Source organism: Barbus barbus, assembly GCF_936440315.1.
Source record: "Barbus barbus genome assembly, chromosome: 40".
Lineage (NCBI taxonomy): Eukaryota > Metazoa > Chordata > Actinopteri > Cypriniformes > Cyprinidae > Barbus > Barbus barbus.
In genome coordinates this window covers 17,855,980-17,883,141 of record NC_136718.1, presented here as the reverse complement: position 1 = coordinate 17,883,141, position 27,162 = coordinate 17,855,980, and the positions used below count along the sequence as shown (strand labels likewise).

The following is a 27,162-nucleotide window of genomic DNA, read 5'->3' as shown; positions in this document are numbered from 1 at the left end:
CGGACTCTGCGCCACATGGCGTGGGCACGAACCGCTCAGTGGAGCTGTCTCTTTGAAAAGCTCCATCCACACATGAACGGAGCGCAAACTAGGAAAAAATGTTTAGCAAGAATGGAATGTCAAAGCGGATAAGCATCACAAGCTGCTCCATATTTATTATGTGCAACAATTTGACTTACAGAGAATTTAGATTAATAACGCTCAGCCCCGGGAAGTCATTTCCTTCAGCGTGAGTGATTTACATGCAGTATCGCCCGGAGAGAAGCTTTTCCCAGGTCCTTCTTTAGTGTCAGCTGAAAATAATGACATTTAACACCGTGTCCAAGGTTAATAGGTGCTCCCCCATCTTTTGAACTCCATCCCTCTCGTGTGCTTTTGAATGTAGGAGTGGTTTTTATTATGAAGTTATGCTTCACAGGCCACAGATGCAAAAGTCTTTGTAAAGGTCATCAAAGATAGAAAACTTATGCTTGATGAAACAGTCCTCTTTTGTTTTTTTTCGCCTCAAGTAATTTTGTTCTTGTGCTAAATTGTGTTACTTAGGGTCCAAGTTTTTTTTTTCTTTTGTAGAAATGACGTAGTTGGAGTGTGTTCGTCAAATTGGATCCCAGTCCTTTTTGTTCTGCCAGTTTGGATGCAGGTCTACGGTTGACGTTCGTATTGCTGAGCTGTGTATCAGAGGTGTTACTCATGTTTCTGTTTCTGTCTGATACCTCTGCTGCCCTAAGGGTCTAAAGGTGTTTTGATGGAGTCAGTTCTTTCCCAGAAAAGAAGAAAAAAATAGTATTTCAGCAGGAGAATGGTGATGCACCACCCTGAATAAATATATTTTTCATGATTGCCTCTTCCCTGTGTCATATGATTGTTTTTAACAAGCCTGACTCCCCTGCCTGGTGTGCAGGATACTTATTGATAAATGATTAACGGCTGCAGAAGGTATGAGGAGTCGGATTGTGCCTTCCTTCGGTGAGCAGACCTGCTGTTGAATATTTCATCGGCTCACAGATGTGCTGCCGATGTCTGTATAACCGATCCTGGCCCCTCAGCCCTGCTCTATTAGAGACCCGTGAACAGCGATCTGCAGCCCTCAACGGCACCCATTCTTAAGCCCGAGACAACGCTAGGCTTCTCTTGACTCTCATTTCTCAATCACAGTACAACATGTCTGTGGAGCAGGGAGGATGATTGCGTTCCGTCCGACAAGATCTGAACTCCATTCCGAGCTCATATCTCCACTTTTGCACTTTTGCCTTTTTTCTAAGCTGCAACTGTTCTTTTCAGACGTTCTTGATCAGAACTTTCTACAAGCAACAGAATACTTCTGTTTTGTGTGTAAGCATTTACTGTACTTGCGCAGTCCCGTCTGTGTATTACAGTGCCATCTCCTGTCTGGGAGCCCTGGGCAGGGAGGCAACAGGGATTTGGTGAGTCTGAGTGCTGGTCTAATTCTAAAAAATACAACTCTGATCAAAGAAGCTCCTGCATTAATCCTACACACTCAGCTGCCTTCCCCAAAAACAATGCCAGCCAAACTGCTCTAAAGTACTGCTGCTATTTTTACTCTTCATCATAGCACAACAGAAAAGGGAACCCTTGTGTGTGGGTGAAATTGAAAGAAGAAAGCATCAGGGAATGAGTAGTGTTTATGTGTAGATGAGAATGTGCTTGTATTTAGATGACCATGTGTTGTGTATAGAGTAGTGATTTATTGATTATTCAGGTTATGTTGTGTTTATCACCAATAACACTGTTCACTTGCCCCCTTAACAGTGTCTCACTGTTGTCAGCATCTACTGATAACTCTACTGCCCACTGTGATTGATCACTGCCTTTATGCCCTTTGTGGTTGAATTTTAATTGAATATTGTGTAAAATTAAGCAGGGACACACAATATACTGATAAATGTTATCTTTGAAATTATCAAATTTATCTGTATCAGCTAATATTGGATATTTAATTATTATTGGATGATATAGGCAAATAGGAAAATTTCTCACATTAATTAAATTAAATTATTAACACAAACTATTAATTAAATAATTTTTTACATTTAAAATACTTTTCTGTTGTCTAGTAACTCTAGTTCATCTTTAAATAGTTTAATGATTTTAGTTTTTAGTGTTTATTGATTCATTTAGACAAAATAGAATTGTAATAATAATTTATTGTTTATTTATACATTCGAATGCATTCACATACCCCATGGCATTATGTTCCTGTTGTGAAAGTGTAATCTTGATGTTTGTATTGATAGACTGTCTTTGTGCACCCATCTCAGAGACTCGATTATAATTTATCCCAGACGAATAGAGAGAGCCTCTGCACCATTCTGATGGGTAGGTGTCATTTTTTTATTAATTGAATTGTGAGGGAATGATCAAAGTCCACAGATGTCAAGTCGTCAAAGTCACTGCTCTGATATAGAGTTATAGGATTGTGCTGTGCCTCTATATGGACCTTTTTATTATGCCACACACTGCCTAGCTATGGTTGCAGGTCTGAGAGACCCCGGCTCATAAAATAACATGCAAGCTGACTTTACTCCCACCCTCTCTTTTCTCACTGTTATGTACATGTGCTTCATGGCTCATTAAAATATAAATAGGTTTGTTTACATTTGTTGAAGCAATGCTTGCTCATATGTATGACAGAATGCAAGAAGAGTTAACAGCTCTGATAGGCTCGGCTTAATTGTTCTTGCCATGAACATTAGGCAAATGCACCAGGTTAATTGCACATACCTCATATGTTGCTAACATCCCCTTTAAATCTTGCTGCATTCAGTATCTGCCATAGATCACATTTCCCTTGTTACTTTACAACCCTGATACGACCTTAATGGAGCATAAAAATTTACTATGTAGAACTCGTCTGATTTGTAACTTTTTTGTATTGCTTATCATGTCATGGTTAAAGATAGGTTGTGAAATTGGCTAGTTGTATTTATTTAATTACATTTTATTTATTTATTTTATATGGTTGTATTTTTTTTACTTTATGCAAATTATTAAGATATAATACACATGCAAGTATGTTTTTGGATGCAGCATTGAGCTTCTACTTTTATTTTATTTATTTTTTTATTTTATTTTATTTATTTTTTTATTTTGCACATCCCTATGTATGGCCAGTATTCAGTATAAGTGTGTTTGTGATCACAGAAGTCCCTTGTGACTAGAACAGGGCCTGAGTTTCGGTTTTTAAACTGGGGAGGGAACTCCCCCCTTACATGGGTCACATGGGGGGGATTTAAAGATTCTTTGGGGGGGGCGGGTAAATTGACACATCGGGCTAAATTAATCATCTTCATTTATTTATGTCTACAGTTTTTAATGTATCTTGGTTTTCAAAGAATTATAACAAAATTTGTCATGCTCTCTTTCAAATTGACATTAAGAACTGTATTAAAACTATATATTAAGAATCACTGTATTTGTATTTTTCAGTTTCAGTTCAATTTCTTTGTTTTTAAAAAAAAAACTTTATACAAAATACACCATGCTCTCCTTCAAACTGATATTAAGAACTATATATTAAGGTCTCTCAATTTCAGTGTATTTCATGGGTTTCAGACCAGTTCAGTTCTTTGTTTTTTCAAAACTTCATACAAAATATGTCATGCTCTCCTTCAAATTAACGTTAAGAACTCTGTTTCAACTATATATTAATGTATCTCAGTTTCAGTGTCTTTCATGTTTCAGTTCAATTTTAGTCACTTTTTTTCCATTGCTTGTGACTTTGTGACTTCTTTCCTCTGTCTCCTCCTCTTCATCTCTTTCCATTTGATGATAGCTTTCATTTTTGTGCCTTCTGAATAAAAAAAGAAATGTCTCCTCTTTCTATAGCCAAATATTTATTTTCCCCTAACGTTTAAGCGTTGTGAAATAATCTAATTAGAGTGTTATTTTTGTTTTTATTTAAGAAAAAAAGCTCTCCAAAGATTAAAAACCATTTCAGTGAATTAATTTTATTCCGACATAAATTAAATAACACAAGGACAAATATCATGCATACCAAGCTGTTGGCGTCTTCTCGCCATTGAAACATGGGTCGTTACGTGAGAGATGATGACGATCAGTGAACAGGAGTCTATTTTCTTATGTTCATTCATGTTAACTTTCGATAAAATGCGCATTTTAAGATAAGGAGATGATGATTTACTCGCGCTTCGCTGCTGCTGTGTTGAGTCGGCGGGCGTGCTCTATCCACTCACACACTATAAAGAGCAAAACAGCATTTGATGTTTGAATTTCGGGATTAAAATAATATAATTTGGAAGCCGATAACATCTTCACAAGCAACTCATTATGACTCAGAATATTAAAGCGCGTTACACAGCCTTGTGTGAATCAGTGTGACGCGGGCCACTGAGAACACGCCAATGCTCTGCTACAGGACTCAACGACAGAGAAGGCCGGTGCAGCGCTGTTTTAAAAAAAAGACAGGCTGTTTGAACCAGTGATTTATTTTTTTTCGCGTCTGTAGATGTATTTAATCTGAGATGAAGCAAATATATTTGTGCGGGAATTTCTCGCATTATAAAAGTTAAACTTGCGGGAATGGTTTAAATTATGCGCGATCCCCGCAATCCCGCGCCGAAATTCAAGCCTTGTAGAAGGTAGTTGCAACAGGCGACAGAGAAACAAAGATTAGAAAGACTGACAGAGGATGGAGATCATAAAAGACAGAAATGGAGAGAAGGAAGGGAAATAAATGGCTGTAGCGTCTGAGAGAAGAAGAGATGGGGGCTCAGGGTGGAGAGCTGGCCAGCATCAGATGAAGGATGAAGGTAGGGGGTGGAGTAATGGCAATGATGAATGGCCCGTGGCTCATCAACGTTCGCCAGGTTGGTGTGCAAAGATTAGATTTTAATACAGTGCTTTGACTTTCCACCAGTAGCAAATAATCACACAACATCCAAATTAAGTGTTGTTTTGATCAAAAATGAATCAAATATGAGACTCTGCCCTTGAACAAGAACACTTTAAACTATGAATGATACATTAGTTCATCACAGAGAGAACTCTGACAGGCAGAAGCATGTGTACTTAGGTACAGCAATTATTTGTTTCAGCTGGATGAATTGTTTTTCCATAAAACTTATTGATATGTGTCTGTTTTTTAAAATACTATGTTTTACTTTTTTCCATGTAGGCATTTCTTTAAATGTGGTGGTCACTGTAGACATTTCGCTTCCATCCTTATGGATGGTATGCAATATATCTACTTGAGACTAGATCGCTTTGGATTCGTAACTCCTTCATTTTACATGAGATGTGCTTGCTTTATTTTTAAAATCATATGTTTTTTTTTTCTTTTTCTGGTTAGGGATGGGTCACATCTAGCCACTTAATGAAATTGACTATTTCTATTTATTTTTTATACTGTGGCAGTGCTTCAGTTATTGTGCTGACTCTGTGTGTTCATAAAATACAAGGTAGCATGGTTAGCATGGTAAAAAAAAACATAGTAGGGCTGATGTACCTGAATGTTTGAAGGTTTTATACTTTTAAACTGGTGTAGGAAAGGGTGGTCTTGACAGTCGTAATGATGATATGGTAATGATGCCTGTATTTCACCCTGGTATTTTGTGTCTTTATGACAGTTTTGAGAAGAAAAAGTTTTTCTATGCCAGATTTGACAGTTCTTTTGGTTCTAAAAAGAAAAGGTACAAATAGTAAAATCCTTGACAGGTGTCATTTTGTTATTTCTACCCTTTTGTGTAGAACCAAAAAAGAATGTTTAGCAACGGATGTTTGGCAAACACCTTTTTATTAAAACAGTATAATCCACCTATGATACTTTGCAAATAATTTCGTTTTAGACCACTGTTAGCAGTGGCCTCTGGTCCTTGATGTAGTGAAAGGACGCTCCGGCCACCTTTGCTACACACATCCACCACCCTAGTGGCCAAGCGGGGGACAAAAATAGTATTCCGTCTGTTGCCAAGGTTACAACATTGACAACATGACATGGCCATTCATTCTCAATACTGTATCTCTCTGGCCTTCTGTGAGCACACGTCTGCAAATCTCAGGCCTCAATCTGCCCTCCTGTCTATTTTTGAAGGGTGTGGAGAAGGTTTGCGTTGGTGGGGTTGTGGAGGGGGGGTATCTTCCCTCTCACTCGGCACTCCGTCCCACCAAAACACACACACACACTCACACCTCTACAGCAGCTCGCTGATAACACAGTGAGAGTTCCTGCTCGCCACCAGAGCGTGAGAGGTGTAATTGAAGCCGTTTCTATGCAGGCCCATGTGTCACTCCTCCATTTGCAGGTATGCTCTGCTGAGAGGGGATGGCACTGAATGGTAGAAGAATGGTAGTCACATTAAAACTGTAATTGAAAGATATGTTATCATGCCCGACTCTTCTCGGGAGTTGGCACTGTGTTCAGAGACAGAACGAGAGAGGGAGGTATCAGAAGCACTCTTCCGCTAAAGGAGAAGAAAGGAGACCTCTTTTAATTAAAAAGAAAAAAAAGAGCGCTCAAAGGGGGAACCAAAAGTTGAGACTGAAGGCATGTTTGGCATGAATAAGTTGCCCCTTGCCTTTGTTCGGTGACATTGACAAATAGAGGTCTGGGATGGAAAGAGAGAGACACTTATCTTTGATGCATAATGAAATCAAAGTCATGGAAATGAACATGTTCTTTGAGGTTCAAGGGGCTCATAGTGAACTCAAATTATCTGCCTTTGACAAAACACGAGTCGAGGTGGTGTCACACTGTGTCATTTTTATGTACAGGGTTGGACGGTGTTGCTGTCGTCTTTCGGAGCCACTTTATGAAAGCTTCGATCAGAGCTGTTATCAGATGTTTAATTACTGACTGAGATGCTAATGGTTAGATGGCTTGATTGACAGGTTTTTTAATTCGGGCTATACAGTCAGTTTCATTACTGTTGAGCTGATGAAATCAATTCAAAAGGCAATTTGGGTGCTTGAAAATCTGCTTAGAGGTGTACTGTTATGGTGCGTTCACACCAGACACGAATGAAGCGTTAAGCGCGAGTGATTTACATCAAGTCAATGCAAAGACGCGAATAGACATCCTGCGGCGCGATTCGCGCGAATGAGGCGGCGCAAATAACGCGATTCGTGCAAATGACATGGCGCAAATTGAGCGTTTCGGGCGTTTGACGCGTGTAACGCGTGATTCACGCGAATCGCGCAAGTTGAAAAATCTGAACTTTGGCGGATATTCGCGCTGCGCTAACCAATCAGGAGCTTGCTGAAAACAACAATAGAGGACAAAATCATTGTTGCTGTATGTGGATACCCAGAGCTGTACCATAGACCAAAGATTACCTGTTAGATTCACCCAAAACGAATTATATCTTATGTTTATCCACTACAGAGACATCAGAGCTAGCAGCAAATGTCAGAAGGACTAGCCGAGGTTATGCTCCTCTCTTCGGGATACATGAGCACAAGTGCCCGGTGATCGCCTGGAGCTCACGGCTCCGAAATCAGTGAAGCACGTTTTCAAATAGGTGCTGTTTTTATAAATAAACCACAGATTTGAGTTTTAAACAACTACATTCTCGGCTGAAATACACGCGTCCAGTTTTTCCATAGCACATAAAGTGCAACTACCTTCTCAACAAAATCCATGTCAGCCATTTCGCAACGAGACTGGAGCCGCCAGGCAGAAGCCCCTCCCATGACACGAATTCGCATCTGTTGTGAAGCGAATTTCACGTGCGAATGAAGAGAATTTCACGTGCGAATGAAGCGAGTAAACTCAAAATGTTCAAGCATCCAACTACGCGCGAATAGCACAATTTATTTGCGCAAGTCACGTCTAGTGTGAACACACTGTAAGGGTCATTGGGAATATTGATTTAAACTTCAGCTTTCCTGCGATTTGCTGGTTTGAAATGGAATTAGATGGAACGTTGGTGAATCATTGGTGTTATTCAAAATAATATCGATCTAAAATCTTGATCTTTGTGATGCATTTTTAGGAGGAGATAGGAGGCATTCACCTATTTGATGGATTATGTTTATTCTAGATTGCGTGATTGAGTTGAGCTAAGCAACTTTATTGTATAACGGCTGTCAGAATGTATTGCTGATTTGAAATGTTATTGCTTACATAGAATATAGCTGTACCAAGATGACTGTGGAGTTGATTGATTTTCCTTAAATGGACAACCTTCCAACAATTTTCCATTCTTTTTTTGTAACTTTTATTTATTTATCATTTTTAATGCTAATTCGTTAACTTCATTTTTGGAAGATATTAGCTGTGTCTCATTTAGAAGGCTGCATCCTCCGGAGGTCTCATTCGAAGGGTGCATACGTCATCAAGGCTGTCTCGTTTCAGAAAAGCAAGTAGGACACTCCAAATGCGACCTTCTTTCACAGGAATTCGGAGGATGCATCAGGTATATTTACATTTACATATATCCTTCGCTGCTACAGATAACCCGCAATTCTTTGCATCGCCATAAACAACCGTCGTTAATTTGAAAAATGCTGGCGCCGGCAGATGTACACACAAGTGCAGATGTGGTGTTTTCAACAACTTAAATTGCCTCCAGTAAAAAACGGATAAACCTTGTTCTTAATATCCTCCTCCTTTTTTCTCTAACAGATGTCTGTTGTACGTACGCTACAGCTCCTCAAACATTGAGCAAAATATAACAAGTAAAAGCATTTTTTTTTCAAATTACTTTCCAAATTTAGAAATAATTTTCCTTCATTTAAGTAGTGTGAGAGCGCAATGATGCTCTAAAAGTGTTGGCAAATCAACAGTTTCCTTTTCCGCCTCGTTTAATTCTAGGTTGAGGACACTTCGTATACGTTACGCATCCTACAGAGGATGCAACCTGCAGAGGACGCAGCCTTCTAAATGAGACACAGCTATTGTCCTTGTCATGTAAACAATATTTTTCTAAAATGTATTGAAAATCTGTTTTGTCATAGCTTTTATTATATTGTGTATTCTAAGCATTACTAGAACAGTGTATTGACCAATCAGTAGTGAGGTCCTGAATGGTTTTGTAATGACATTTTGTTTTATACAAACTTTTGTACCTAAGACTAAGATTGAGCTGAACTATAAGACATCAAACAGCACGTGTGATTACAGTGTCATTGTGTAAAAAGAGGCTTTATTTCCTCACTGTAGGCTTTACCCATGAGCCTCATACATGCGTTGCCCCAGGTCAACATAACTGTGCCACTATGCACAGCCTTCTGATTTTTATTTTTTTTGTAGGTGCCATTTTTTAGGATGTTCACATAGCAGTTTTTACTCAATGCCTCCTAGCAGCATTCCTAAATAGATGCAGTGATACTCTGAGGCAGAAAAGGGGGTTTATAAGAAGGAGAAAAGCGACAAAAATAGTCTTTTCTGCAGAGTTCATTTATGGGTGCCTTGAATGCATTTGAATTACGGGTGCTTCATCTGCCTTGAGCTGATTTTTATTAGCTGCCTCTTTGTGCAGGATTACAACCACGGCATCCATTTTGAGCCATCTTTTTATGTTTAAAACATAACTTTTAGTTAGAAAATTTCCCTCACGCACAGTCTGCCCGCCCTGTCAGAACAACGCATTCACTAGTTTGTACTTAATGGGTAATTTTAATGTCACTGGCCACAAATTAAGAAACAAAGCTAGCAATTAAAAAAGTTTATTACGCACATTTGAGGCTCCTTGGTTTTAGCGAGAACTCTCTCATCCTAATGTCCTGAGAGAATGCAGCAGATATTCAAATGAGTTACTTTGTTATTGGCGACGGTGATGCTGTGCACATTCCTTAAAATTAATTCTATCCTCATGAGTGGCGTATATCACATTCATCTGCTGAAACACCAGTCTGTGATATCGTTTCTTAATTCATGCTGTAATTTGGCCACAGTGATGAATGTTTCGTGTTAGATAAGAGAAAATCATCCTCCCGAAGCGAGAGGCCCTGGCTCGCTCTACCTATACTCTTGTATATTGTCCCTGCATTACGTTAACTACTGTTATAAGCAGTTTAAAGCCACACAAATGTGTTTCCTTATGGACCTCATATGTGTGTCTTGTTGAGAAGAGTGAAGGTGTGATGGATGAAAAAATGGCACTGACTTTCATTAAAGGTGAGACCTGAGACATATCTAGGGATAAGAATATCATTTAGAGCTTTAGGTTGGGCTTCAAAGCATCTAAGCATCTACCAAGCAACCTCCCAGAACACCCTAGAAACCCCAGTGCAACATGCTAAAAACCACCCTTGCCTCATGACAGTGAGATTTGCAAGGGCAAGCACCAGTTATATTTTCTTCAGAGAATGTAAAAATCTAGTTTTGTGTGATGTTTTGCTCTTTTTGTGTGTTAAGCGTTCCCCATTACTGCCAGACATGAGAAGCACATGGCGTGGATTTGTCATAATTAAAGAAGGACTTGGCGCAGCTTCTGAAGGAGACACGCAATAAAGTCTCCGGTTTATTTAGAACACTCTCTGGTGCCTCAAGGGACTTGGGGGACCTCCTCGCACTAAATCTAGTTGCCAGAACATATGAGGGGGATAAAGAGGTTGTATTAAATTTGTTGACTCTTAGATCTCCTCTCAGGCAGCTCAGTATTGCATTTGTTGGTTTCTCCAGCCCTCCTAGCCGCTTTTCTCGGTTTGTTGTATTGAATCAGACAGTGCCCAGATCCTCTCCACTGCATGAGTTGAACACTATTGAATTGCTTGGCTTGTAGATCCACAATTTTAACTTCTTTAGACCATATTGAATTTACTGGCCTAGGGATCAATAATCCTTTTTTTTTTTTTTTGTGGACAGTATTGAACCAGGGGTTCACACTACATCTCCACATTGCTTTTTGAATCTGCCGGTCACACCTAAGTAAAGGCATTCACAGTCATTGTTTGAAATGATAAGCATATCAATTTATTTGAGAAACTGCATGGGAAGTCAGGTTCTCACTCGTGTATTCACATAAATATTGAAAAGGATCCATGCTCCAGGCCAAGGATTTTCAAACTTAGGGCTGCAATAGGGAGTCCCCTGAAAATTTAAGAGAATTTATTTTTATGTATGTAATTGTGAAAAACACTATACAAATACATGTTAATTTAATTATTTAAGTTAAAACGTCTAATAATGGGTAGAGGAAAGATATACTTAATACAAAGTCAGTAATTTCCAGATCATTTTAAAAGTTTCCTGTGGCTTAATTGCAGTAACAATATAAAAACCATTTATTAAATTTAGCTAGTTTTGCATTTAATCTCTTATAATTGCACATAATTCCTTTTATAACTTTCCTCACGCAATATAAATGATCCTTTATATTTTAAGAAAGGAGTGTCTCAGTTGGTGATCATCATTTGGGGTGTAATACTTGGCATGATTCGAAAACCTCTGCTTTGGGTGATGGTTATGAGTAATGACCACAATTTGTGGTCGAGTAAAGAGTAATGCTGCTGAATTGGAATTTAGACCCACCTAACCCTGCATAAACAAATAAAAATAGGCCAGCACAATTCCATGTGCATTTTATCCCAGATTTTTTTCCTTTCACAGTGGGAAACGGGTTATCGTATGGGCGATGGTTGTGCATTTGGATTTTTACCTCCAGGGTAGTGAAAGGCCTAATAAATAAAAACATCAGTGTTGCAGTGAGCATCTCCAGCATATGACTGGAATACAGTGAGGCCTGGATGTGCACAGTCTCAGGGTGGAGGGGTGGCAGTGGCTGGCAGAGCTGATGAATGGATGGCACGCCGCATTCTGACAGAGACGAATGTGACGGCCCCGTGCTATCGTAGCGGGCGGGTCCCTGCTGAACGGGCCGCAGGGAGATCACGTGACCAGACCCCGTTCTCCAATCAGGCTGAGGCGGAGAAAGAAGATGAGGAACCATAGCTTGTCTGTTGGGCTCCACAATGACCTTCTGCCTCAAAGTAAGTGTCCCAGATGGCCATCTCTCACACAGAGCAAAGTGATAGGACTGGGCTGCTCTAGTCCAGATAACCATCAGCTCACTGGATTTGTCCTTCATGAGTCGTCATTAGTGTTTGGTCGGGTTAGGTGCCTGGAGACCATCCCACAGGCATCAGATAGTTATCCCTGCTCGGCTGGAATGCAGACGGACTGAATCTGATGTGTTCTCGCTGCTATCAGTACATGGTAAGGTTAGATACCTGGAGAGTGTCTGGGGGCAACCACATTAGGTCAGTCCACCGGATGGAGAGTGTCACAGTTAAATATTACAGCATCTCATTTCAACTCCACCCAAAAGAGCGATCTTTCCACCTCTATCCACCAGAGAATCACTTAACGTTGCACTGAGCAGGCCCATTACAAAAAAGAACTGAGTCAATGGGAAAGGGAGATGATTAAGAGGCTTTCTGTGTTAACAGAGGAGAATATCAGGTTTTATTGAGCTCCCTTCTATTCACTAGAAGTCTGCGTTTCAGACTGAACCCGAACGGCGACCGGGCTATTAATAGACTATTGATGAGTATTGATCTCCGGCTCGCATGACACACGAGATACAATGAGCAATAGATCCCTGTGAAAAGCAGTCTTCTCTTTTAGCTTTGCACCAATTGCATATTATTATGGCCTTAGAGAATTTCTCTGATAGATTGGCCAGCTGGTCTTTCATAGTTTTGGGAGGGAATATGGGTAAAGCACAAGCTCGGATCGGTGACCATTTGTAATGCACTCAAAGGAACTTTTAATCATCTCACCCGCAAAGATTTTAAAACAATCGATAATACGCGCGGGATCGGAGGCGAGCAACGCCTCAACAGTAATGTTGGACGTGTTTTATATGGGCGTGCGCACAGCCTTGGTACCTCGCACAAATGGGAAGAAAAGTTCAAAGCCCTGACATACGCAATTACACATGAATTAGGGGGATAATGACCAGGGAGAGTGTGTTATATCAATAACCCGTTTAATGGTCAATCTCAGCAGGGGTGTCTGTTGACTTGTGTTGGATTTACTTTAATTGATGAAAAGCCGTATAGCAGGTGGCTTACTTGACCTCAAATGAGAGCAAAACTCAAATAGCCAAATTAAAAACTAAATAATAGATGAGAGACACTGGGATGCGACCAGGGAGAGAAAGTGTTGTAATTATTTGCCTGTGGAAAGTGGAGCTTCTCTTGTAATGTGGCTCCTTATGTTGCAGACCGGAGTGATGAGAGTTAGGTGATATACGCCATGACTTTTTCATCGTGTCCTTGTGGTTGGTTAAGTAAAGTCAAACCGCTGTCCTTATGAAAAATGATTTAAATGCAGAATGACACAATTTTAATGAAATTAGCCACTGGAATGAGAGCCAACACTTGTGTATTTGGGCGAGCATGATGGCTGAGGAAAGGTTGTTGTTGTTGCGAGGCCAACTTGCTGTCACGCCGGCTGTTTGGAGCTGATGTGATGCTCTGCTTTCTGCCATCCTAAATGCTGTCTCTTGCTGTCAGCACATACGTGTTAGCAAACATCCTTGGATGATTTGAACAGAGAGGGTGAATTACTGTTGATGAAATCAGTTCTTTCTCGCTGTGAGATTTCGTTCATCCATATTCTCTTGTAATAACAGCCTGCAGTCCTTCGGCTTTTTTCCTGGCAAACAATAGTTATTCTCGTAATGATTACATTTTTCATCTGTCTTTGCGAATGAAAGAGACCATTTATTCTTGTTTTGCATTTTTAGCCGTAACGATGAAGAATGCTAACGAGCAGCGCTGGGTGCTGGTGACGAAACGTCCACGGGGCACGAGAATCTGCATATCAAAGAGGTCCCTGAGAAGGCACACTCTGAGAAATGTGTTCGACACGACTCTCACCTCCCCGTAGGCTTCGGGCGGCAGCACAGGATGCGTCCTGAACATGAGCCAGACATGTTTGCAACCCAGAACTCTCTATAGCATTGCCTTTGAGACCCTCTCACATGTTCATCTGTTTCGGCTTTTGTTCTTTCTACGAGTTTAAGCTAGATTTGTGAGTTGTGATGTGGCAACAAGCATCAGCATGAGGGCTCAATGTTTGAGTCGGACAGACTGTTGCTCTGTGGCAGCAATTCCAGATAAAATGTCACATGCCACCTGCTCTTCTGATTAACAAGTATGCACCTTGCTGATTCCTCAGCCATTAATGTCAGTGGTAGGGTTGGGCAGTATAGATTTAGATTTAGAGTCTTCAAAGTCAGCATGAAACAGAAGTTGTGATAATCTATATGTATGTGTGTGTGTGTACATTTAATTGATTTTAATAAGTAATTTTTGTATTTTTATTTATTTACTTAAAATATAAATTTAAGTAATTGATATTGGTATTAAAATAGCTTAACTCTAGTCTACAGTGCATCCTGATTATTCTTTTTCAGACTTTCCACTGTCCCTTTAACTGAATATTATCTATAGAATATAGCAGCCTGAAGGTGACTGTATGCTTGTGGAGGTGTTTGTGTGTTTGAGGAATCCGCTGCTAGACATGAGTCAGATCTGTAACCTTTTTACCTTACGTAACAACATTTTTGTTGTAAAATTCCACAAACAGCATCGTTTTTTTTTTATAAGTAAACCAAGCTCACCATATGGGACTCCGTCTCATGAAAATTTCAGGCTTTTTTTGTGGATTGCACACTGTAATGGGGGATCCTAAGGTGTCATCTTGTGGAGCCTTCCATTGGACCGCACACTGGTTTAGCTCTCTCTCACACAGATGGACGACGAGCCGAGGGAATCTCGTATGGAATGATCAAAACAGCTTGACATGCTGGAGGAAATGGGACCGAACGGAGAGGAGGAAGAGCAGAAGAGGAGTTAATCACTGCGCTAATGTCGTACTTCATCATCGTTTTCCTCGACGCCACTGAGCTCAGCTTCGCTCGGCCATTTCCACCACACACTTATGTCACTCTCCGGCACAAATGCAACTCTTCACATGCCCCCTGCCTGAATCCTGCATTAAAACCCCAGGATTACGGCCCCATTCCTGCCCAAATACTGCTACCTGGGCGACAATCTATTCACATAGTTACTTAGAGAGAAACGAGGTGTGAGAAAGGAAGACAGAAAAAGACAATACTCTGGTATATGAGGACATTTTGAGGTAGATACTGTTCCTGCCATGCGAGCTTTGTCTTCGGGCAGATGGTGTTTAGACGTGTAGATCACATATAGTGCCCACACAGGACTGAATTTGTCCATATGTATGTGTGTGTGTGTGTGTGTGTGTGAGACAAGAGATTAGGGGCTTGAGCCATGCTCCACCTGCCTGTGCTTGGAAACAGATCTGTAGTATCTGGTGAAGGTGAGTGAATTTAAGCGCCTGCTCCCTGGGGTCCTTGTTGTGCAGACAGTTACAAACAGGATCCCGGGGAGCGCCATGCTGCTCCGCATGGCTGGCCGTGGAGCACGCGTTGAAAAATATGAATCCATCATGAGTTGCCATAACTCAGCAACCCAGAACCCCATCGTCTCCCTGGCATAAACCCACCAACCCCTACCCATACTCTGAGTCAAGTATGGCACTTCTCACCAGTGTGCCACATATATAAAGTATGTATTTCATTTTCTGCCAGTCAAATATAATTCATTTTTTGTATTATTTTGGGGTGCAATGACCTGGATATGTTTTACCCATAATGGTACAAGGTCTTAGTTTCTGTGTTTTGTATTTTTGGGCTTGCTTGCATGGTCCAAATAGGTGAATTGTGTGAAATGTAAAAATCAATGAATAAATACGAGTGGTATTATTGCAGTTTAATCAGACTTGAGCTGTCTGCAAATCTGTCATTCTGTCCCACTGGTTGAGGCATTCAGGTTTCACCTTGGTGGTCCAGGACATTGCTGTATAATAGTGAGACACACACATTAAAACTCCAACTGATGTGTCCAGGAGTCACTTTTTTCTTTAACAGTTGCAGGGAGTTTCTCTAGGACAACAGCCAGTGTAGATGAAGATTCCTCGAGCGTCTTCGTCAAAGCATTGTGTGTATTTATTTGTGTGTCCACATCACTAAAAGTAACAGCCTGACTGACATATGTCAGCTCAGAGGCACAGGAGGAGTGGCAGAAGCCATTTACCAGCTTCCAGGAGTGACACAGCAATGACTTCTGCTCTTGTTCCAGCCCACCACCCCCTAATAGCTCTAATTAATTGGTGAATGAGGTCAAATTGAAGATATTTTGCAGAGTCTCAATTTGCCCCAACACCCACCACCATGTTGTTTTTCTTAATGCGCCACGCACCTCATCTCCCTCTCCGCTCATCTGCATAAGACCTTGGGATGAATGTTAACTATGTTTAATTAGACAAGTGGAGCGATGGATGGGTGTGTGGCGCTTTGGGGGGTTTTGATGGCAGGGCTCCTCGCTGGCAGGGGGTGCAGGACTGCAGTGCTCGCTCCCGGCTGAGATGGGAGCTACACACCTGGTTCTGAGCGCTGACTTCACACAGTCTCCTGTATCTCGGTGGGTTTCTTTCTAACGCTCAGCCTCTCTGTTGAAACCCTGGGCGTTTACATACTTTAAAAGCTTAATGTAATTATTAACTTTTTAATGATTTTTGAAGATAACTTGACTCTAAGTGCAGTTTGTGTCTTGGGAGGGACGTGCAAAATGTCATCAATCCAGGCTTCATACAGAGTTTGGATAGTTGATTTTAACTTATGTTTCGAGAAATATGGAAATATGCTTGAATTTGATGCTTTACCAAAAATTATTGGTGTATATAGTGAGTGCAACTGTCTTGTCTGGTCACATGCACCAAAGTTCTGCATGCATGATCCAAAATGAACACTTGCCATGCAGCATATGTAAGTAAAAAAAAATTGCTTTGCTAAGCAAAATAAATATATGATATATGTAATTTATGATATACATAATACATGCAACATAATAGATAGTCAAATTGTAAGAATGTGTGTGATTCAAACCAAACCATGTACTAAAGAAAAATGTTTACAACAGCTTTTACCTTTTAGTGCAAATTTACTATGGTACATTTAGCAAGGATACCTAAACTTAAGTTTTCCACCCCCAATAAATTCATACAAAAGCATAAAATATGGAAATCTTGGAAACAAAAAAATATACAAAAAAATCTTTAATACTGAAGATTTGTTGAGACTGAGATATTTGTGTATGGTGCTATTTGTGGTAAAATGACCTGTTTGCCAGAAATATTCAAATAGAAACTAAGATTCTAGTGCAATAGAAACAAAACTATTTTCTTTAAAAAATGCACAATATAGTTTTATTGCAGTTATTCTCAATTTACTTACCATAGGCAAGTATGACAAAAAGTTTAGTTTGTATCCTGTCTGCATGTCTCACAACAACGAGGTGGATTCATGGCCAAAGAAATTGTATCTGCATGTCTTGTCTACGTACATCGCCAGGCCAAGTTGTCGTTTCAATAAAAAGCTGGATTGAACTGCAGAAGTGTCAAATATAGTAAAGGAAAATAAAATTCATAAAAGGCACTGCTCATTATGCAAACAAGACATAGATGTTGGAGGGAATCGGCACTGAAAATACTGGAAAAGTGCTTAAATTAACTCTTTAAAACCTGTATGTCGTAAACCTTGAGATGTAAAAATGTCATTCAGGGGAATATTTAACGAGGCAAGATTTGTCTTGCATGTCATTCCACCATCTTCTGACAAGAATGTCGCTTCGTGTTAAAGCATTATGGTGAGGTGACTAAGTGCCGGAGGCTCGTCCTTATCTGTGTCCTTCCGACTGAGGTGTGATCCTCTTGGCTCAAAGAATTTCCACCGCTCTAAGCGGTGAATAACAACTGTGATCCAGAAAATGATGGGCATGCCATTTAAATAGCAGTGCCACGCGATAAGGCGAATGCAGATGTTTTTCTTTTTTACTATCCCCCCACCTCCCCTGTTCAGACATGTCACTATCTCTCCTGTACATTTGGGCCCCTGTCTTTTGAGGAAACCGAGGCAAATAGGAGTATGAGTGTGGAGGCGTGCTTTTTCCTTTCTTGTTCTTTCCTTCCTCACCCCCATGGGGGTAGGGAGCTTATCTCTTGTCCGTAGCCAGAACACGTTGATTACTGCTCTGCCTGGGGTTCTACATTTATTACTGGCCTTAGAGAGGTGATATGACACAACAATCAGGAAGACATCACACACCACGATTAAGATCAACGATGTTTTAAACCTCTATGAAACATTCAGTGAAACAGTTATGAATAAGTTCAGCAAAACCGTTGCTGGTAACGAGAGAAAAGTGTGTTTATTTCCTCCTGAAAAAGTCCACCAAAGCAAATAAATGCTATAGTGGATGTTTGTAATGTCATGTTGTGTTTAGTCACAAATTATTGTTGGGAGAAGAGGAGAACAAGTCCCTAACCCCTGTTCAATCCTGTTAATGCTGTTTGTCTCCAAATGACCTCTGATTTCACACAGCATTGGTTTTCCCTGTTATATGGACAAGAACCTTTTTCTTCTTCTTCTTCTTCTTCTTCTTCTTTTTTTTTGCTGACAACAGAAGAAATGCTATCTGTTAAATAAGTAATTTCATGTAAAGAAACATGAAGAAGAAAAAAAACAGCCACTCTAACACTTTCTGCACCTCCCTTCTTCAATTTAGTCTGAATTCAGATAAAGCATACACAAGGTGTGTACACAAACGGTTTGAGAGTAAAACTTAATATAATTGTTTCCCCCTCAACATTTCCTTAAGCTAAAATATTTTGATCAGATCATGTTTCAGAGTTGAGCATCTGACTAACATGAGGAGAATATTTTAGAGGGAAGATATTCAGCGAGAGCTTTATTTTCCCAGTGGATGTTTACAAGCTTTGTGTTTGTATACAATTATTAACACATTTATTAGTCATCTGTCTAATAACTGAACAATGAATTTTGTAGTAGACATTTCTGTGACTGTTCAGTCAGTGTTTGGGATGGACAAATTTATTTAGTAACAGGTGTGACGCTCAAGATTTCCTTAAAGGGGTCATATGATGCGATTTCAAGTTTTCCTTTCTCTTTGGAGTGTTACAAGCTCATTGTGCATAGATAAGATTCCTGAAGTTGCAAAGACTAAAGTCTCAAAACCAAAGAGATATTCTTTATCAAAGTTAAAACTCTGCCACGCCTCCCTAAAACGGCTCATTCAAACACGCCCCCACATCTTGACGTCAAGATGTGGAAATATTTGCATCGTGCAGCCCAAATTTCACGCAAAGAAAGAAGGTGTGGTTTCAGTAACTGCAGTAGTGTTGATTCAGCCATGACAGGGAGACACTGTGTGTTTCTAGGCGAAAGCAAAAGCACTTTATTTGGCCTTCTGAAAGTAGATGCAACAGAACAGCAATGCATTTTATGGATGACTGTTTCGTGAACCTAGGAGAGGAGATAATTCTGACTTTGCTATGACAATCTGGCGCTTCTGAATCAGCAACTGTATGTATGTTTTGTTTTTAGTATTTGCTATTGACTGTTTAAATGTGTTGTGAGTTTTGCGCGTCGTGTGTGTATGTGCTCACGTGTGTGAGAGAGGGAGACAGCTTGCGTGTGTGTGTGTGTGTGAGTGAGAGAGAGAGAGAGCGGAGCGTACAGCCCTAAGACAAATCGTCTTAATCGCGGCTTGTGTGCAAACACTTACGAGCTTCATCACTGTTTCTGTCACAAGACTGTTCCCCTCTCGGGTTTGAACTGATGGTAATACTAAGGACACTATTAACTGTCTTTACATTTATTTTGAAAGCTAAAGCTCGCGATTATGGAAAGGGGCGTTATATATCAGACGCAGCTTGTGGTGTTCGGCCAATCACAATGTACTGTGCCAGTTGGCCAATTTAGAGCAGACTGCATTTGTCGGAAGGAGGGACTTTGTAGAAACTGATGCGTTTGAGAGAGGCAGGGCATAGAGGACCTACAATAATGTACAGTATTTGAAAAATAATGTGTTTTGTGATCATTAAAGCATGTCAACATATTCTGTTACACAAAATAATCATATGACCCCTTTAACATACAACAGAAAGCAGGTAACTGAAGTCAGTCCACTTATTTCAACTTGTCTGTAAGTAATGTCTTTAACCATAGTGACCATTGTAATACATCTTCAGTTATTTTAAACCATTCAGCATTTCATTCAGCTCTTGCAGCTTTGGTTTCTAAATTTAAAAACTTTGCAAGACATTTAAAGTCACGAACATTAGGGGCAAAAGGCAATTCTATCAGAACAGATCTGTGAACCACCGGCTGAGGACCTTATTACATTGAGGCTTGTATACTGAAGGGGGTTTTGCTTACAGTTACATTTCCTGGCATAAGAGCTTTTGTGTTTGTGGCCCAAGATTAGAGAGTAGTTGAAGTCCCTCTCTTTCTCTATGTGTTGAAACAGTTAGCAAATCTCTGTTATTTTAATCACTGGTAAATAAAAGGGGAATTTTCTCTCTTTTATTCCTTTGTGCTGTTCTGTGATGAGGGGGATTGATGTGCTTGCACCTGGCACTGTGAGTTTTGCCTTATAGCAGTTGCCAGTAACATTGATGCATGGCCATGAATTATATTATGCCTTGGCAGCTGCTCACTCCTAAATTCATCTTTGTACTCAATGATTTATTTATTACAGTGCTTGCAAGACAGCTCTGTATTGATACTTTTCAAACATTCTGGTTTGTTCTAAACCCCTAACCCTAAGAATTTCACCTGCACTGCCTAAAGCACAGACCCTAATCCAACCTTCATGTGGTGATAGTTTCAGTCTTGGTTGTCCTATGTATTTTTGGTTTATGTAATTTAAAGGGGTATTAAAAAAATAAAACTAAAATGATTAGTTCACCCAAAAATGAAAATTATCTTAACATTAACCCACCTTCAAGTCATGAATTTGTTTCTCCTGTGACACATAAAATAATATATTTTGAAAAATTGCTCAGTGTTTTGGTCCATATGAAAGTCAAAGGGGTCCAATGTTATTTGAACCTTAAGGTTCTTAAAAATATTTCATTTTGTGTAACTTAGAATTAAGAAAGTCATACAAACTGGAAAAGAGAAAAGAAAATGATGACAGAAGTTTCATTTCTGGTTGAATTATCCTGTTAAAACTAACGTTTGAGAATCTCACATTCATTTAAATGGAGATTATTTAGAAACCTTCCTTCTTCCTTGCATATATTATCTTATAACCATTTATTAAAGACTAAAACCTAAGCTTAGCTACGCTGTTCTTGTGCTACTTTGCATGCACAGGTATTTCCTTCAGGAAATGCAAATCTGGTTTATTTAGACTATTTGTCATCCTTTTTAGCCTGGCAAAAGGAATGCGGAAAGAAAAATGAAAGAAATGGAATATGATAAGGTTTTGCAACATTGCCTGTGTGCATTGCTAGATCCGAGCAGGTGTAGCCAACACCATGTCCTTTGGTTATGATGAAATACATGGCTGAAACCCAGTGCAGGTAAATGATCTGTAAATGAGATCAGATGATGTATTAGAAGGATATTCCTTTTTTTGTCCCCTTTCCGCCAGACTAAGGAAATCTGGTTTTTACCTTACATCTCTGCTCCTGCAGATATCTGTGACATGAGGTGGCTTTGTTCGAGTCTGACATGGTTTCTTATTAACACCTGAACATGGCTCCTTTGTTCACCACAGTGAGGACCATTGAGGTCTCCGCTAGGGAGAAAATTGAAGCAGGTGACAATTAATAGCTTAGCAGCATGTTTAATGAAGATCGTATAGCTGCTGGGGGTCAGTAAACAAATAGAGGAGATGACTTCTAAAAGAGAATGTAAACTCACAGAGGAAGAGCTCATCAACCTATCTTTCCATCTGTCTCTACACTGATCTGATATGCTGATATTCACAGATTTTAGAGACTAATTCAGATACTTTGTGTATCACAGGATTACATTGTCATGGAAAATCTGGAAATATGAGGGAATTTAACATTGTAATGTTTCAGATTTGAGAAATTTGTGGACTTTATAGCAAAAATTTATAGCATTAGCCACTTAGGCTGGACCCTCAAAGGTACAATTTAATACATTATATGGCCCGAAAGAATGCATATTAGTACCTTAAAGTGCTAAAATGCATATTTCTTGTACTGATATGCACTCATAATGAATGTACAAGGTACCAAGGTGTGCTTTTTAAAGGGGTTATATGATGCGATTTCAAGTTTTCCTTTCTCTTTGGAGTGTTACAAGCTGTTTGTGCATAGATAAGATCCCTGAAGTTGCAAAGATTAAAGTCTCAAAACCAAAGAGATATTCTTTATAAAAGTTAAAACTTGACCATGCCCACCTAAAACAGCTCATTTAAACATGCCCCCACATGTCTACGCCACGGTGTGGGAAGATTTGCAAAACACCGCCCAAATGTATACATAAAGAAAGAACTATTATTCTCACTGTAGTATTGTTGCTGCCGCCGGCGCCATGTCCTGGAGATGCTGTGTTTCGTTGTGAAAGTGAAAGTACTTTGTTTGGACTTCCAAAAGAGGACACAACTAGAAATCAGTGGTTAAGTTGTATTTAAAACACTGTTTCAGAACAGTTCAACCCAAATATTAGAGTGTGTGCAGCGCATTTTACATAGGACTATTTCCTGAACCTGGAAGAGTAGCCTACAATGCTGGCTTGCACAAAGGCTGTTTATATAAAGTGGGGCAATTCCAACTTTGCCAGGACAGTCTGACGCTTCTGACTCACAGCCTGTAAGTACGTTGCCTGTAAGTACGTTTTCTTATTTAATGAATTTGCCACTGACGATTCAAACGCGAGTTTTGAGCTGTGTAGAGTAGTACAACGCAGTGGTCTAATCCACTATAGTAGTACGATGCAACGCGATGCATAAAAAGACAGTATAAGTCATTATAATCAGTAATTATGTCCCCACTGGATGCAACAAATGCTTCGTTTATAATGGGCTTTATTGTTTTTGTGTTGTCGCGCCGGGACATGGCATCACAACATGGTAAGGCTTATGGGCGTAACATTTCCGTCTCACGTTTGAGGTATTTGGCCAATCACAATGCACTGGATAGCTGGCCAATCAGAGCATGTCTCGCTTCTCAGAACGATGAGCTTTGTAAAAATTGATGCGTTTTAGAAAGGCGGGGCATAGAGGAGCAACAATAATGTAATGTTTTTTGAACCTTAAACCGCACAAACAAATTGCATTACACCAAATCCACAAAATAATGTTTTTTTAGCAATGTCATATGACCCCTTTAAGAGCACTGCTCCAAATGACAAGCTTTTATACACAAGCTTTCTTCAGATTTTTTTTTTGTGTTTATGCTAAGCTCTGCAATATTTAACCAGCTACTCATTAGTAATTTTGTGAGCAATTTCTATTAAATGATGTAAGTTTACTTTATCCAGTCTCCAAAAATGTCTGAAAGTCTTGGGAATTTTTTTATCAACAAGTACAGGAACTATTAGCTATTAGGATTTGTAATAAGATTTTAAACCGTTCTAATTAACTTTTTGCCATTTCACTGAAAACTGTTTGAAAATCTAACAGTACACTTCTGAACTGAAGTGAGGTGACATTAATGGCCACAGGCAGGCCACCGCCCTGCCTTGATGCCATTTGAAAAGTAAATGCTGTTAAGGAGAGATTTAGCTTTATTTGACTCTATCTTAGTGTGACCTTCACAGTCGCACTGTCTCTTTATTGTGATCTCAGCACAAAGCGGCGACAGAGGGCAGAGGCAGTGGGCTGCTTGTCTGGCACTCTGATAGTCAAACAAAGGCAGCCTGACCGATGCACTAGATAGCACAAACACACTTCAATTAAAGCCTTCCCTCTCAAAGACAAATCAAACCCAGCAGCACAATGGCAGGATCAACACTGGGAGAAAAAAGGGGGGGGGAAAGAGAGAGTGACGACGAGTCCCTCTGAGTGATGAGTAGGACTCAGTTCAGTGCTCTATTAAAGCTTACTTTAGGTGGACCAGCTAATTTGAACAGAGAGTGTACCCTGCCTGCTGGCTTCTCTGTGATTTCTAGTATTTTTTGAGTGTTTGTGTGTGTGTGTGTACGCCTGTTCTTTACCATTTTCTAAAGAACCAATGACCAATATTATATTTATTATAGTAATTTTTACTATTAAGTGTAATTTATTATTAGTTTCACACTGTTTTGCATGGCAAAACCATAGAGAAGTAAAACTTGCACTGTTAAGACTTGTTAGTTCAACTCTAGTTCAGCTTTTAAAAACTTGCATTCTGTTCCATTTAATTGCGCTGTTGCACCATTTTTAAGCATGTTATGTAAAGGTTCCCTTAAAAAGTGTGCCTGGTGAACGCAAAACCACCATAATTATACAGGACTTCCATACAATCCGATTCAGCCAACCCACGACTAGCCAATTTTGAAAATTTCTAGTTCTGCAGGCTATTTCTCTATTCTGTAGAGCAGAATAGCTGAAATAACTCTTCTCCCTGTTCCTATGAATTTCCTAACATGTTTTTCCTGTCAGTGCAGTTTTAGACATGTCTTTCTGTTGAGAATACATTTCTTCTCCCAATGCTAATGGATTGATTTTAGTTTGAACACTAGAAACTTTAGTTTTCCCTCTGTCTGCATTGTTTCTTATTCTTGTGTTGTTTCTTTATAGAGCAGAGCGGTACACAAACCACGTGCTGGGCTGCACGGGTGACCGGCACTGGCAGGACAGTCGAAGTGAAGCGCGTTTTTGCACAGAGCCCAGTAGGTGGTTGTGGGCATGCCTCGAATTGAAAGTTCGAAATTGGTTTCACGCAAGGGTGCCCCAGTCATTTGCTGTGCTGAATAGTGGAATTCACTGGATAATTCCAGCATTAATTGATTCTGGGCTCTGAAATAAACAGGCTGGCAAAGTGCACGAAAGTAGATGCACAGCCTAATAGCCCTGCTTCTTTTTCCAGAAGAGGAGAATAGTTGCTGAGACCAGACTTGAGTCTATGCAATTGTTTTACATGTAAAGTAATGATATTTTTTGCCCATTTTGTCATAAGAAAGATAATAGCACAGCATCTCCTCAGTAAGTCACATGATTTAAAGTAAGTGTAATGCTTAGTATAAGGGGTCTGCTCACAGCAAGCAACCACACATTTTGCAATTGTAACAATACACCTAAAATGTTCAGCCTTACATTATACAGTTCTTACTTTCTTTACTGAACACAGAGTGGCAGTACGGTGGTTTAGAGGCAAGCAATTTCCAACTACCATACAAATATGTATTTCTGAATATCCATGGATTTAAGTTTATACCTGCTGATTTGTAAAATAATGAACTATCCAAGACAGGTAACTTGCTACACCACAGTGAATAGCATTACATATTTGGAATATGACAGATACTGTAGAATTATTTAGTTGGTTGTGTAGGTCTAGGCTAATTGCATGCCTGTCTTTTTGATAAATCACTAAAGCTGTTGTTGGAATATTTGTTATTTTGCGACTGATTTGAGTCTCAAGTACCCATTTACTTGGTCAAGTCATCAGAAATCCTCATGATTATGTGTCAAGTCAAGCACTATTTCAAGTCTGGAGTCTGTCAGTGGTTAAAGCAAGGTTTTGTGAGAGTTGTGTGAATGATCAGGTCTGCCAGGGCTCCGTGATGTCTGTGTATCTCGCCCCATTTTCTCACACATCAGGTGCGCCATAGGGACTCTCGTCAATGAGACTCAGTGACACTGCATTAGACTCACTTCTTACTCTAATTCCCACTCCACCCATGATCCCCCCAAAATGAGTCTGTCTCACACTTGGAATGGCACTGTCACCACTATTAAATCACTCAAGATTTGATTGGCAGTTTAAGTTGTAACATGTCCCAAAAGGATATTAGACGAACTCAAATATCATGTGATAAGTGCCATAACATTAGGATGACGTTGTGTAGTAAATATACAGTGAGGGAAAAAATAATTTGATCCCCTGCTGATTTTGTACGTTTGCCCACTGACAAAGGCATTTTCAGTCTATAATTTTAATGCTAGATTTATTTGAACAGTGAGAGACAGAATAACAACAAAAAAAGTTATTAATTGATTTGCATTTTAAAGGGGACCTATTATGCTCCTTTTTACAAGATGTAAAATAAGTCTCTGATGTCCCCAGAGTGTGTATGTGAAGTTTTAGCTCAAAATACCCAACAGATAATTTTTTTATAGCTTGTTAAAATTGCCTCGTTTAGGGTGTGAGCCAAAACACTCTGTATTTGAGTGTGTTGCTTTAATGCAAATGAGCTGGTGCTCCCGGAGAAGAGGGCAGAGCTTCAAGAGCTCGAGCTCCCGCATTAGCAGTGCTAGCCTTTGCAAATAAACATCCCACGATTAGTACAAGCCTGTTATCTTTGCACAAAACGTACTCCGTTTCAAAGTCAGTCATCTGATTGTACTGTGCATAATAAATTTGCGTTTATGAATTGCACAGACGAGCATGGTGGGATAAAAATAACAACATAGCTGGTCTCATGGTGCATGGCATGCTATCACAAACTTTACAAGTCCCACTCGTGATTACGAGCTCAACAAACTCGAGATCAACTCACATTGCTTTCATATGCAACTTTTGATCACCACATTCCTATTCACGATCATTCATGAAGACAGCACCACTGAAAACAGACAGAGACAATGGTAGCTTTAGTATCATTAGCCTTACAGAGTGACAAGAAGCTCTTTCAGAAGGGCATTTTGGAAAACAAACGTGTGAAACTTACTTTGTCTGGAGCTGACGTTCGCGCACAAAGTGTTGGTATTAATCGCTACACGTATTGGGGACTTAAAAAAAAAATTTCAATGTCCTCAGCGGCTCAGATGAGGGGAGATTATGGCGACTCCTATGTTCTTTAGTGCATCGCAAAACACAACACTTGAAAAGCCTCTTTGGCGCTGACATTTTATGTCTCCAGCAGCTACAGTAATCAGTAACGTTAATGGCAGAGGCGGATGCAGCTTTTCACTCAGGACTGTGTCTATGCTTATAGGGCAGCGTCACTAATGGGCGGGAATTTTTCCCCTCGGTGACGTGAACAGAGGGAGAATCTGAAACAGCTCATTCTGAGAGACTGTTTATGATATTTTTAGATTATAAATAAATGAGTGTGTGGATTTTTACCATTATAGGCTGGATGTTTTCACACACTACAGCCACACAACTGTGCTCAAACACCTTATAAAAGTTATTTTTGCATAATAGGTATAAGTATTTGA

General features: G+C 39.8%; 1 protein-coding gene across 1 annotated transcript in view; it reads left to right on the top strand.

Annotated features, from left to right (window-relative positions):
• LOC306859573 (calmodulin-binding transcription activator 1-like) overlaps positions 1–27,162 on the top strand; it is a gene marked incomplete at its 3' end in the record, with an annotated part of 401,012 nt that overhangs the window by 144,983 nt on the left and 228,867 nt on the right. The window lies entirely within an intron of this gene.